This window comes from Rhinatrema bivittatum, chromosome 11 (assembly GCF_901001135.1).
Source record: "Rhinatrema bivittatum chromosome 11, aRhiBiv1.1, whole genome shotgun sequence".
NCBI classification, from domain to species: Eukaryota; Metazoa; Chordata; class Amphibia; order Gymnophiona; family Rhinatrematidae; genus Rhinatrema; species Rhinatrema bivittatum.
In genome coordinates, this window is record NC_042625.1 from 65,747,187 (window position 1) to 65,760,494 (window position 13,308).

At 42.6% G+C, this 13,308-nt stretch overlaps 1 protein-coding gene and 1 long non-coding RNA gene across 3 annotated transcripts in view; both read right to left on the reverse strand.

The window, feature by feature from the left end:
- Window positions 1-13,308, reverse strand: part of PPP1R37 (protein phosphatase 1 regulatory subunit 37) — a 181,536-nt gene that overhangs the window by 57,894 nt on the left and 110,334 nt on the right. The gene's annotated exons all lie outside the window — the stretch shown is intronic.
- Window positions 9,508-12,268, reverse strand: LOC115073314. The gene is made up of 3 exons (XR_003851976.1): window positions 10,614-12,268; window positions 9,717-10,070; window positions 9,508-9,634 (listed from the first exon to the last, which is right to left on the reverse strand). It is a non-coding gene; the product is annotated as an uncharacterized LOC115073314 (long non-coding RNA).

Here is a 13,308-nt window from a genome sequence, read left to right on the forward strand (position 1 = left end):
AACTCTTCCCTATTGTAGTTGCCATTCACATTTGGGGAATTACCTCAACAACTGGGCAATAGTGTTCAGGTCAGACAACAGGCTGTTGTGGAATCCATCAATAATTGTCCGCTAGGATCAAATCACTCTACTGAGAGAGTTAGTGCTGCAGTGTTTAAAGCATAATATCTCATTCCGTTCTATGTATATACCAGGCATTGACAATAGCATGATTCCCTCTCCCGTTTTAAGTGGTCATCCTTCAGGTCCCTGGCAGAAATTGATGCCTTCAAGATTCCAACTCCTCCAGAAGTCTAGCATTTTGGCCCCATGAATTTTGGAAACTGCTAATTGATTCTCTCACTCTGAAAACACCCGAAAGAACTACATGTACACCTTGTCCCATTTGCAGTCCTTCCTGGTATCAGTGGGGATAGATCTGCTATGGTCTATTAGCGGTCAATCCGTGGTCAAATATATTCTGCAGCATAAGGGAGAAAGCTTGACATGGCCTATAATGTTATTTATTTATTTATTTATTTAAAATACTTCTAATTCTGCCTATCCACAATATTAAGCAGATTATGCTAACATTCCTGGCTTGGAACTCTTTCTTCACAAAGGCAATGGGAAACTAGAACGCTGCTGAAAAATTCGTAGTGAGGAAGGTGATGCAAGGTTGGGCAAAGGAGATTGGAAACGTTTTGGATACAGGATGTCCTACTACATACAGGTATTTAATAAGGTTATTTTTAGTTCTCCCCATTATATGCTTTGATTCATATGAGACCATGCTATTCAAATATACTTTTTCACTGGCTTTTTGTGTAGCATTAGGCGTCAGTGAATTGGTGTAGGCCAGCCTGCCAATCTCCTGCCTGCTTATCAAGGATGTAGACATGGCTCCAGGACCATATTTGCAGGTCGAAGACATCAGATGGTGAAAGGGGAGACAGTAATCTTGAACAAGCTTCAGAGTCTCACTTGCCCAGTGCATAATCTCACAGAATTCCTGTCCTGGCCACCCCAGGTCTGTTGCTTATACATAGCAATGTGCACTCCTTGACTTGATTCCAATTTTCTCAAGACTTGCAGATGGCTCTGAAAGAATGCAGCATCAAATTAGGTCTTTTTCCACACATTGATTTTGGATTAGGGCAGTGACAACAGCAGCAAGCCATAATGTCTTTCAGTAGATGGCAGTCTTGAAGGTACTAGCTGTATATCAGACCCTTTGCTTATGTTAATGAGTTTCAGAAACATTACGTTACGCTTTTCAGGTGCAAGTTTGGCAATATGCTTCATCTGGATCATGGGACATTCCTTCATCCACTGGGCTCATTAAAGGACAAAGATGATGCCAATGGAGGAGCACCTGGGCATGTCATCTTCACAGATATGGAAGGGTAAGCGTGGGATGAAGTAGGACCAGATGATGGCCCGCATGTTGCACATGCACAAAACATGTGCCCCCTACGCATGTGCAATAATTCTTCACTTTGGAGACAATGACATGACAACGCACAGCGCAGAGCTGTGAAAAAGATACAAAAAAAACTGCTAACCTATTTCCCAATGCATGCATCATCTGGTCCTACAAAATCCCCAAGAGATTTTGGCAAAGTGAAAGATTGCATCAGCCCTGGAGAAAACTAGGAAAAAATTGAACAAATGGATAAGCAAATTTATGCCCATCCTATAGGATTGGTGCCTGTCCCATGGCCTAATTGATGAAAGCTTCCCTGGTTTGTTTCACCCAGATGGAGTGTACCTGTCAGACATAGGCCTTGATATATTTAATAGTGATATACATGATGCACTAGAGTTATCATCATATATGTTAAGCTAGAGTTGTTAGTATCATATATGATAAGTTAGAGTTGTTAGCAATCCAGCATGGCCGTAGCTCCTAGTTTCTGATTGTTCAAGGGGAGCCCCTTGGTAAACGAGAATTCCTTACCAGGGGGCTGTAGTGCTTGGGGTGGCCAGCTCAGGGTAATGTTTTGCTGAACACTCAAGCATTCCATGGCTATTGAAGCCAGTTAAGCCCCATCGCTATTTGCTGACACAACAGCTTTCCTCCTCATCATCATCATCATCATTTACTCATTACACGCTGTTCCAACATATGAGCTCAAAGCAAGTTACAGAAAAACAGGGCAGGGAGGCTGATTTTACAACTTACATAGAACATAAAATCACAAAATAAAACACAAAAATTTAAAAAGAGCAGGGAAGGAAAGCACATGACAACAAATAGGTAAGAAAGCAAAACAAACAGCTTTAAAAGCTTTGCCATATCTGGAACATTGCTCACCACTTTGACGGTGGGGCAACATTGATGCATACATTGGATAACAATGGCCGCAGACTTCTATGAGACAGTGGTATTGGTACACTATGCATGGTATCATATTAAGCTGTGTTGCACTGGACAGCTTTTACAGCCAAGTCCAATAGTATCCCGATAGAGCTTTTGTAATGTTTTGGAAGGCTGGTCATCCTCAAAGCCAAAAGTTGCTAGCTGTAAATTACTTTGCTTGGACTAATGCTTGGGTATGTTTATACATAGTTATGCGATTCCCATTTTGCTTGATGTGACTGCCAATTTTGTTTATAAAGTTTTGTTCATCTTGAAGACTACTTGTCTGCATTGTCTTATTTCATTTGGTGAAGAAGTACAGCAAGCATGCTAGAGGACTCATACATCTGCCCATGTTGTGTATCTGTTCTGCTATAGGTGTAGGTGTGTGTGTGTGTGTGTGTGTGTGAAGCTTACCACTTCTTTTTCTTTTAGAGAGTGTGTGTGAATATCGATGAAAAGCTTATTACTTCTTTATCTATTTCGGGGTGTTTATGTGTGCATGTGAAGTTTACCACATCTGTCTCTGATCCATTGTGTGTGTTGCTGTGTATGTGAGAAGCTTATCATTCTATGCCTGTTCTGGGGCGTATGATATTGTGAGAAGCTTACCACTTCTGCATCTGTTCCAGTGTGCATGTGTGAGATTGTGAGAAGCTTATGGTTCTGCATCTGTTCCGGTGTGTGTGTGTGTGTATGTGCGCGTGTGTGTGTGTGTGTGAAGCTTACCAATAATGTATTTATTTGGGCATGTGTGTCTGTGTGACAATTATCACTTCTGTATCTGCTCCAGTGTGTATGTTTGTTTCAGAAGCTTATCTCTTCTGTATCTGTTCCAGGGGTATACTGTATCTGTAATTATTCCAGTATGTGTTTGTAAATCTTACTACTTCTTCTTTAACTGTTCTAGTATATGTGTGTAAAAAGCTTACTACTTATCTATCTGTTACAGTGTGTGTGAGAAGCTTACCAATAATGTATCTGTTCTAGAGAGTGTGAGTGTGCATGCATTATCACTTCTATATCTGTCTAAAGCTTTATACTTCTGTATCTGATCAGGTATGTGTGGGTATGTGAGGTTACTACTTCTGTTCCTGTGTGTGTATGTCTGAGAAGCTTACCATGTGTGTGTGTGTGTGTCTGTATGTGTGTGTGTGAATTATCACTTCTGTACCTGTTCTGGGAATATGTGTTATAGTTCCCTCTGTCTGAGCTGAGCAATTGCACATAACTTTCGAAGCATCGCAAACAGGTTTTACATGGTCAGTCACATCAATTTTTTTTTTAGCTATATACAGAAATGCAACGCTAATACTTGCACTCAAAAATTCTTGGTTTAAAAATATGTTCTCACACAAAAAAAACAAAAAACTGCACACACCTAGTCACTCCTTGGAGCGACTGAGTGAGTGAGTGAGTGATTGCAATTCTTGGTCAGTCCAATAGTCCATCAAGCCCAGTATCCTGTTTACCACAGTGGCAAATCAAGGTCTCAAGTACTTGGCAGGATTCAAAAAGGTTGATAGATTACATGCTGGTTATCCCATCTTAATAATAGTTTAATTAATTTTTCTTGCAGGAACTTGCCCAATTGGCATTTACCCATTTCACTCCATTTATTATTATTTTATAAACCTCTATCATATTTCCCCTCAGCCATCTCTTCTCCAAGCTGAAGAGCCCTGCCTCGTTAGCCTTTCCTCATAGGAGAATCATTCCAGTCCCTTTATCATTTTGGTTACCCTTCTCTGTACCTTTTCTAATTGTGCTATATCTTTTTTTAGATGAGGTGATCAGAATTGCACACAATACCTCGCACCAGGGAGCGATACAGAGATTTCTGGTCTGTATGTATGTGAATGTGTGTGCGAGTTGTCATTGCTTGTCACTGCAGTATACAGAAATGGTCGCTTCGCTCCTGATTTTCCTTCCATCGCAGATACTTCTCCCACTCCGATGCCTCATCTCTGCCATTGCTGGGCCCACCACTAACGCACATCTCCTCTTGTGAGTATTTATGCACCAACATGCCTATGAGGTATCCTTGCTGGTTCCCTGGTGGGTGCTGGATGGTAGATTTCTAGGGCTTCTGATTTGTATTTCTCACTTTCGTTTTCTTTTCCCTTCATTTTACAGTTGGGTGCATCTTCATCCTCAGCACTGGTCACTGCTGTCTGCAGTAATGGTGGTTCCAATCCTGCTTGCTCATTGCCGCTATTTTGCTAAAATGGTGGATCATCAACAACACTTGGAAACGTCGTCTGCTTTGCCAAGCTGTCACCAGTTTATGGATCTGTTGATTGCATTTATAGACTTTTGCTGCATATGCTAGTTTGCATATGCTCAGTTTCCCGGGCTATCAGTGTGGTTCTTGAAATATTACTGGACTCCTGCTGAATATGCAACCTTGAATTTTATGCATTTGCTTTAAAGTCAATCTTACATGTTTACTTCTGTAATTCATTTTGAAGTGAAATAAACAATCTTAAAATGTTAGTTGTATCATGGTGGGAGGGCAAGTGGGTTACAGGCATCATAGGCCATACCACCTAGGTCCAGAGATTTCCACACTTGGCACTGTTCTTGAAAATCTCTGGACCAAGTGTGCAAGGCCTGTCAAGGGTTGGCCCGGGCCTTGTATGCTGGAGCAATGATGCAGGGCCTGTTAGGGGCATCACGGGCCATGTCACCGTGGGCCAGAGATTCCCGCATAAGTGTGGGGAACTCTGGAGCAATGATGCAGGGCCTGGCAGGAACGACACAGGTCGTGCCTTAGAAACATAGAAACATAGAAATGACGGCAGAAGAAGACCAACCGGTCCATCCAGTCTGCCCAGCAAGCTTCACACATTTGTTCTCATACTTAACTGTTTCTCTTGGCTCTTAGTAACCTTATGTTCTAATTCCCTTTTCACCCCCACCATTAATGTAGAGAGCAGTGCTGGAGCTGCTTCCAAGTGAAATATTAAGTTTGATTAGTTGGGTAAGCGGCAGCATAGCTCTCTGCCATGAAGCAGAGGGCAATGCTGGAAATGTGTGAAGTATCAGTTTTTCTTTTCCCCTGTCATTGAAGCAAGGAGTCATGCCGGACATGCACCGAAAGTGAAGAATGCCTTGAAAGTCACATTAACTATCATCAAATATTGAAAAGCCTAATAATTGGTAATACCTATAAGCCCATGAACCCATCCCTGTTTTTTTTTCTTTTTTCTTTTCTTTTTTTAATTGGGAGATGGATGCCCTTCATCCTTCTACTCTGTGAAGGTGGACACCTACCACCGGCCACTGGCATCCCGCTCCGTTAATGCCTCTGTGGCTACTGCCGCTCCATGCAGTGTTTTACTACCTGCTCTTTATATGCGTCCTCTAGAACTGATGGATCCCATCCCTGGGTTTTTTTATTATTTATTTAATTGGGAGATGACAGCCCTCCATCCTTCCGCTCCGTGAAGGTGGACACCTACCACTGGCCACTGGCATCCCGCTCCGTGAATGCCTCTGTGGCTACTGCCGCTCTGTGCAGTATTTTACTACCTGCTCTTTATATGGACACCTACCACTGGCCACTGGCATCCCGCTCCGTGAATGCCTCTGTGGCTACTGCCGCTCCGTGCAGTATTTTACTACCTGCTCTTTATATGTGTCCTCTAGACCTGATGGATCCCATCCCTGTTTTGTTTTTTTTTTTTATTTAATTGGGAGATGACAGCCCTACATCCTTCCGCTCCATGAAGGTGGACACCTACCACTGGCCACTGGCATCCCGCTCCGTGAATGCCTCTGTGGCTACTGCCGCTCCGTGCAGTATTTTACTACCTGCTCTTTATATGCGTCCTCTGGACCTGATGGATCCACAATATTTATCCCATGCCCCTTTGAAGTGCTTCACAGTTTTGGACTTCACCACTTCCTCCGGAAGGGCATTCCAGGCATCCACCACTCTCTCCGTGAAGAAATTCTTCCTGACATTGGTTCTTAGTCTTCCTCCTTGGAGCCTCAGCTCGTGACCTCTGGTTCTGCTGATTTTTTTCTGTTGGAAAAGGTTTGTCATTGTCTTTGGATCGTTAAAGTTTTTCAAGTATCTGAAAGTTTGAATCATATCACCCCTGCTCCTCCTTTCCTCCAGGGTGTACATATTTAGATTCTTCAATCTCTCCTCGTATGTCAACCGATGAAGACCCTCCACCTTCCTGGTCGCCCTTCTCTGTACCGCCTCCAACTTGTCCTTGTCTCTTTGTAGATACGGTCTCCAGAACTGAACACAGTACTCCAGGTGAGGCCTCACCAAGGACCTGTACAAGGGGATTATCACTTCCCTTTTCTTACTCGATATTCCTCTCTCTATGCATCCCAGCATTCTTCTGGCTTTTGCAATCGCCTTGTCGCATTGTTTCGCCGACTTCATATCATTAGACACTATCACCCCAAGGTCTCTCTCCTGCTCCGTGCACATCAGCCTTTCCCCCCCCATCGAATACAGTTCATTCGGATTTCCACTCCCCAAATGCATGACTTTGCACTTCTTGGCATTGAATTTCAGCTGCCATATCTTCGACCACTCTTCCAGCTTCCTTAAATCCCGTCTCATTCTCTCCACTCCTTCCGGCGTGTCCACTCTGTTGCAGATCTTAGTGTCGTCCGCAAAAAGACAAACCTTACCTTCTATCCCGTCCGCAATGTCGCTCACAAAGATATTGAACAGGACCGGTCCCAACACCGATCCTTGCGGTACACCACTTAAAACCGCTCTCTCTTCAGAGAAAGTTCCATTTACCATCACGCATTGTCTTCTGTCCGTCAACCAGTTTGCAATCCAGGTCACCACTTCGGCACTCACTCCCAAGCTTTTTGTTTTATTCACCAGTCTCCTGTGCGGAACCGTATCAAAAGCTTTGCTGAAATCCAAGTAGATGACATCTAGCGCTCTTCCTTGATCCAATTCCTTGGTTACCCAGTCGAAAAAGTCAATCAGATTTGTCTGACAGGATCTTCCCCTGGTGAATCCATGCTGCCTCTGGTCCATCAATTCTCCGGACTGTAGATATTTCACTATTCTCTCTTTCAACAGTGACTCCATTACTTTTCCCACCACCGAAGTGAGGCTAACCGGTCTGTAGTTACCAGCCTCTTCTCTGTTCCCACTCTTGTGAAGCGGGACCACCACCGCTCTTCTCCAATCACTCGGCACCACTCCCGTTTCTAGGGATCTATTGAACAGGTCACACAGCGGACCCGCCAGCACATCTCTGAGCTCCCTCAGAATCCTTGGATGAATCCCATCAGGCCCCATGGCTTTGTCCACTTTCAGATTCTTTAGCTCTTCCCATACATTTTCTACTGTAAAATGATTTTCATCTATTCCACTACCCTCCAGCTTCTTGTGTAGAAATGGTCCTTCTCCAGGGTCTTCTTTAGTGAATACAGAGCTGAAGTATTCATTTAATATTTCTGCCATTTCTTCGTCTCTCTCCACACATTGATCATTTCCACCTTTCAATTTCACTATACCACTATGGACTTTTCTCTTTTCGCTGATGTATCTGAAAAATGTTTTGTCACCATTTTTTATCTCCTTGGCAATCCTCTCTTCCGCTTGACTTTTTGCCAACTTGATTAATTTCTTCGTCTCCCTCAGTTGAATCAAATATTCTTCTTTGTGCTCCTCCCTTTGGGATCTTTATATTTTTTGAATGCTGTTCTTTTAGCTTTAATTTTGTCAGCCACCTCGTTTGAGAACCAGATAGGTTTCATTTTCCTTTTGCTTTTCTTTACATTTCTAACATAAAGAGTAGTTGCCTTGGTGATTGCTCCTTTTAGATTGATCCACTGCTGATCCACATCTCTCTCATTCTCCCATCCATTTAGTTCTTCCTCTAGGTACTTCCCCATTTCCTCAAAGTCTGTGTTTTTGAATTGTAAAACTCGGGTCTTTGTGGTTCTTTTCCCTATTCTTTTAGTGATATTAAACCATATTGTTTGATGATCACTGGTGCTGAGGTGGGTGCCCACCTCGACATCAGAGACATTATCTGCATTAGTGAGCACTAAGTCGAGTATATTTCCTTCTCTCGTGGGTTCTAATACCATTTGTTTGAACAAAGCTACTTGCATGGCATCCACTATTGCTCTACTATTTTTAGATTCTGCAGATGGGATTTTCCAGTCTACATCTGGCATATTAAAGTCACCCACGATCACCACTTCTCCCTTCTTACCTATCTTATGGATGTCTTCAACCAGGTCTCTGTCCAGCTCTTCCTTTTGGTTCGGGGGCCTGTAAACCACTCCAATATAAATTGATGCTCCATCATCTGTTTTTAGGTCTACCCATAGTGCTTCTTCCTTGCCCCAACTTCCTTGTAGCTCAGATGCTTGGATATTGTTTCTGACATAAAGAGCCACACCTCCCCCTTTTCTATCCACTCTGTCCTTCCTTAACAAGTTATAGCCTGGTATTGCCGTATCCCAATCATGAGATTCTGTGAACCATGTCTCTGTGATAGCAACAATGTCCACTTCTGCCTCTATCATTAGGGCCTGCAGATCTGGTATTTTATTTCCCAAACTATGAGCATTTGTGGTCATAGCTTTCCAGGTACTCTCTTTAAGATTATTGCTTTTCCTGTACTCCTTATGAGACTTTAGTTGAGATTTGTTATTCACTTCACTCTTTCCTTTTGCAGTTGTGCCACTGATGCCAGAGTTATCCATCTCAATTTGCTTTTTCTTTTGGTTATGTATCTTGAAATTCTGCATGCATTGGTTTTCTCTCTTTTCTGGTAACACTTCAATGTTTTTCTCTAGGACTTCAGTTTTTAATATAGGGAAGGCTTTTTGTTCTTGTTGCATTTGATACTGTGTGTGTCTCCTAGTAACTGGTCCAATTCTACCAGAGCCCACTGTAATCCTGGTTTTTAATGATTTACTTAATGACCTGCTTGAGTGGGGGGGTATACTTGTTGGCTGCAAATCTGTCAAGAATGGGTGACTATGGGACACATGTGTAATCCTACCTGAGCCTACTGTATTTCTTTTTCTTGACTCCTGGTTATTCTTTGGTATTGGGGAATTATTTTCTGAGTAATGCAATGTGTCTGAGAAATTCTGGACCACTGATGTGGGGCCTGTCCTAAAATGGAATCACACCAAAGAAGGAGACTTGTCAGTCAGTAAAAATGTTATTTTATTAAATTACAATAAAATTCATAACATATTAAAAACACATAAAAAAAAAACTGGTGGATGGCAGATCTATTTCTCCTGGCATTCATCTTCCTTAAGGTTCGCACTGATCTGAGAAGAGACAAATGTTGGAGTTAGAATCTCTTCTACAGAACCCTCCATGCTCCCGCCCCCACCATGTGTAAAAATGTACCTCCAAAATAGTCTGCAAAGACTTTGTAGTGCAGCTCATTCCCCCTTGCTGTACTATCTCCGTCCACGATAGGGGCAAACATATTCAGATCTGGCCCCGGGTCCAGATCCACATCCAGATGAATGTCATCCAGGAGGCCAAAGTTATGGAGCATACAGCACACCATGACGATATCCTCTACTTTCTCTAGTGAATGCTGAATTTCTGCTCCAGAGCAGTCATGGTAGCAAAACCAGTTTTTATAAAGGCCAAATTACACTCTGTGACCATGCCTTGTTATAGCGGATTTCTGCTGCCGTACAGGAGCAGACAGGGACGTGAGCAGCCATGCCTTATAGATATAACCAGATTCTCCTGCAAAAAAATGAAAATAGAACAGTCCATTAACTTGCTGCATATGTAAGGCACCAAAATAAATTGTATTATCAACCTGCTGATACCCACCCCATGGTTCAGCCAACATACTATTGATCCCCACCCCAGAGAGCTTACATTTGATTGCATAGCAGAACAGTGCACACTTTTGGCACCATGCACCAGAGCCTACATTATTCAGCTTTCGGTACCCGCCCCCCCCCAAGAGAGCTTACATTTTACATTTTCTGCTAACACTTTCGGCACCCACTTGAGAGAGCTAACACATGTAACAAAATAGTATGCACTTTGCTACCATGTACCAGAAAGCATGGACTACTCCACTTTTGGTACCCACCCCAAGCAGCTAACATTTGATTTTATGGTAATGCTTTCTGTACCCACCCCAGAGAGCTTACATTTTACATTTTCTGGTAACGCTTTTGCCATCTACCCCCAGAGAGCTAACACATGTAGCGGAATAGTATCCGCTCGAGAGAACTTACATTTTGACATTTTAGCTTACACTTTGGTTCGACTTACCAAGCAACCAGCCTTCGTAGTATTTCCCTTCGGTGAAATTTTGAGCCAGAACGGACTGCGCAAGGATGAAGGAGTCATGGCTGTTTCCGGACAACTTGAGAGAACATGGATGATCTTCGTGTGTGCATTGCATACAACTTATATAGTCAGGGTTTGGAGATGTTTCCTGTTATGGTATGCCATTCTCTTCCATGTTGGGGGGGGGGCGGGGGGGGGAGGAGTAGGGGGGAGAGCAACATGGGGGCAGTCGATAGCACCCATTACATTCGGCATGCCTGCTATATCCAAGAAAGCGCGCTTCATTTCCTGTCACTCTGTAAGCTGTAATGGCCATCAGAACCTGGCTGAAATGCATTGAAAATGTTGTCTGATCCATAGTGGCCATTACAGCCATTGTATTCTGGAAAGAGCCAGTGGCAAGAAAATGCAAGCCTGGACTGTCACGTCCATGCTCCATCCTTGATTTCTTCATAGCGAGAAAGAATTACCCTGGAGCTCAGTCTTTATGTCTGCAGCACATCTGTCTATCCATTGCCTGCGTGCCCTTCTGTGAATGGCTTGAGCCAGGACAGCCTGCTCTCCTCTCGGACCCTCCTTTCTTTTTCTGTGAGAAACCATCTTCTTTTTCTTTCTTCCCTCTCTCTTCTTTGCTGTAAAGCTTCTGCCATTCTTATTCTCTCGCCCACCCACAAAATGTACCAAAGCATCAAAAAAAAAAAAAAAAAAAAAAGACAGACAATAATCCGTGTTTACCACAGAAAGGTTCAGAGAAGTTCCTACACACAGCACCACAATGGACTAAAAAGGCCTCTAGAGATGTGCTTTACATTTTACTCCTGCCCTGACCCAGGCGTTAAATGTATTTATTTATTTATTTAAAGGGTCTTTTATACCGATATTAGTCGAAACTTCATATCGGTTTACATCAATCCATGGAAAAAGAAAGGAAATTACAAAAAACAGGGGAGAGGGGAGGGGGTAAAAGGAACCAATAGGATAGCATAGAAAGCGCAAGAAATCAGACAGGCAAACTTAAAAACTGAAAGGACAAAAGCAGTATCAATTCAAAACATTGTAAGATTACAATTCAGGGGTTTGTTATGTGCTTGGGGGAAGGCTTGTTTGAAAAGCCAGGTCTTTAGTTGGGATCTGAAGTTTATAATGCATGGTTCTAGCCTGAAATGGGTCCCATGTTAAAAAGCAAGTGCTAAGATGTCTCCTCACTATTGCAGCTCTTTATATTGCCCTTTAATAGCCAACACTCTCTTTTACATGCTATTTGCATGTTTTCAGCGCTAAAACCCATAGTACATGCCTGAGTAAGGTTAGTGCTGCTAAACTCATGCAAAAACCGGAGTAAAAACCCATGATAGGCTCAGCAGAGCTTATTACATTGGCCCCACTATGCAGAGCTATGCATTTTGGCTGCAATAACCAAAAGGAAAGGTACAGGATAGGGTGTGAAATTCTTCCATACACAAAAGAAGAACAATATCGAGGGATGATCACATCCGATTACCTTAAGAAGGCCAACAGGTGGATAAAGCAACAGCAAAAGTCAGAAAGATGCTTGGGTGCATAGGGAGAGAAATGGTCAGCAGAAAAAAAGAGGTGATATTACCCCTGTATAAGTCCCTGGTGAAATCTCATTTGGAATACTGTATGAAGTTCTGGAGACCCCATCTTCAAAAGGATGGAGTCGGTCCAAAGGGTGGCTACTAAAATGGTTAGTGGTCTTCATTCTAAAAGATATGGGGATAGACAAAGATCTATACCCTACAGGAAAGGCAGGATAGGAAGATATGATAAAGACATTTACATACCTCCACAGTTTCTATGTACAGGAAGTGTGCCTCTTTCAGCAGAAAGGAAGCTCTAAAATGAAGGGTCATAGGAAGAGGGCGAAAGGGAGTAAATCATTTAAGGAAATATTTCTTTATAGAGGGTACTAGATGCATGAAATAGCCTCTTCTGGGAGGTGGTGTTTACAAGGACAGTATCTAAATTCAAGAAAGCATGGGCTAAACAGAGAGAATCTCTGAGAGCTTGATGCTTATCGTAAATGGTGTTCTCCTAGACAACAAGATGAATTAGCCATGTGGCAATGAATGGATCCCTCTCTCTAAGCTCATAAAACGTTTCCTCTACCATTGTGCTGCTACTACAGTCAGGCACATGGTACAGACCTTCGGTGCTGCTGACCAGATGAAGGGGAGCATTCTGTAATGATAGTGGGAGGAGTCCACCACGATCCGTGGATTTCAACCCCAAGAGGATCCAAGCTCTAGAAAAGTTGCGTTGGCTTCCAGCAATTTTTGAAATTTAATTTAAAATACTATCTCTGTTTTTTAAAACTTTATATTTTATTTGGCCAGTATATGTTGGCCTATATTCTCATTAGGTCACTGCAATCATCACAAGATGCTCTTTTGTAGGCTCTACTCTCTGGAATAGTAACTCTAAGGGACTGCGATTCTTTGGGAACTGAGTTTCAGAAAGCACCATAAAGCCTGGTTTTTAATAGAGCTCTTTACTAAGGACATTTATGGGATGTCTTTTGGTTTTGATTTGTTAGTAATTGCTCTGTTGAGGCTGCTATATTTGTTGTTTTGGTTGTGTCTGTTGTTGATGTTGTGAGCTACTGTCTGTATAGGATTTTATCTTATATTTACTGTCATTTTTCTGCTTATTTGTA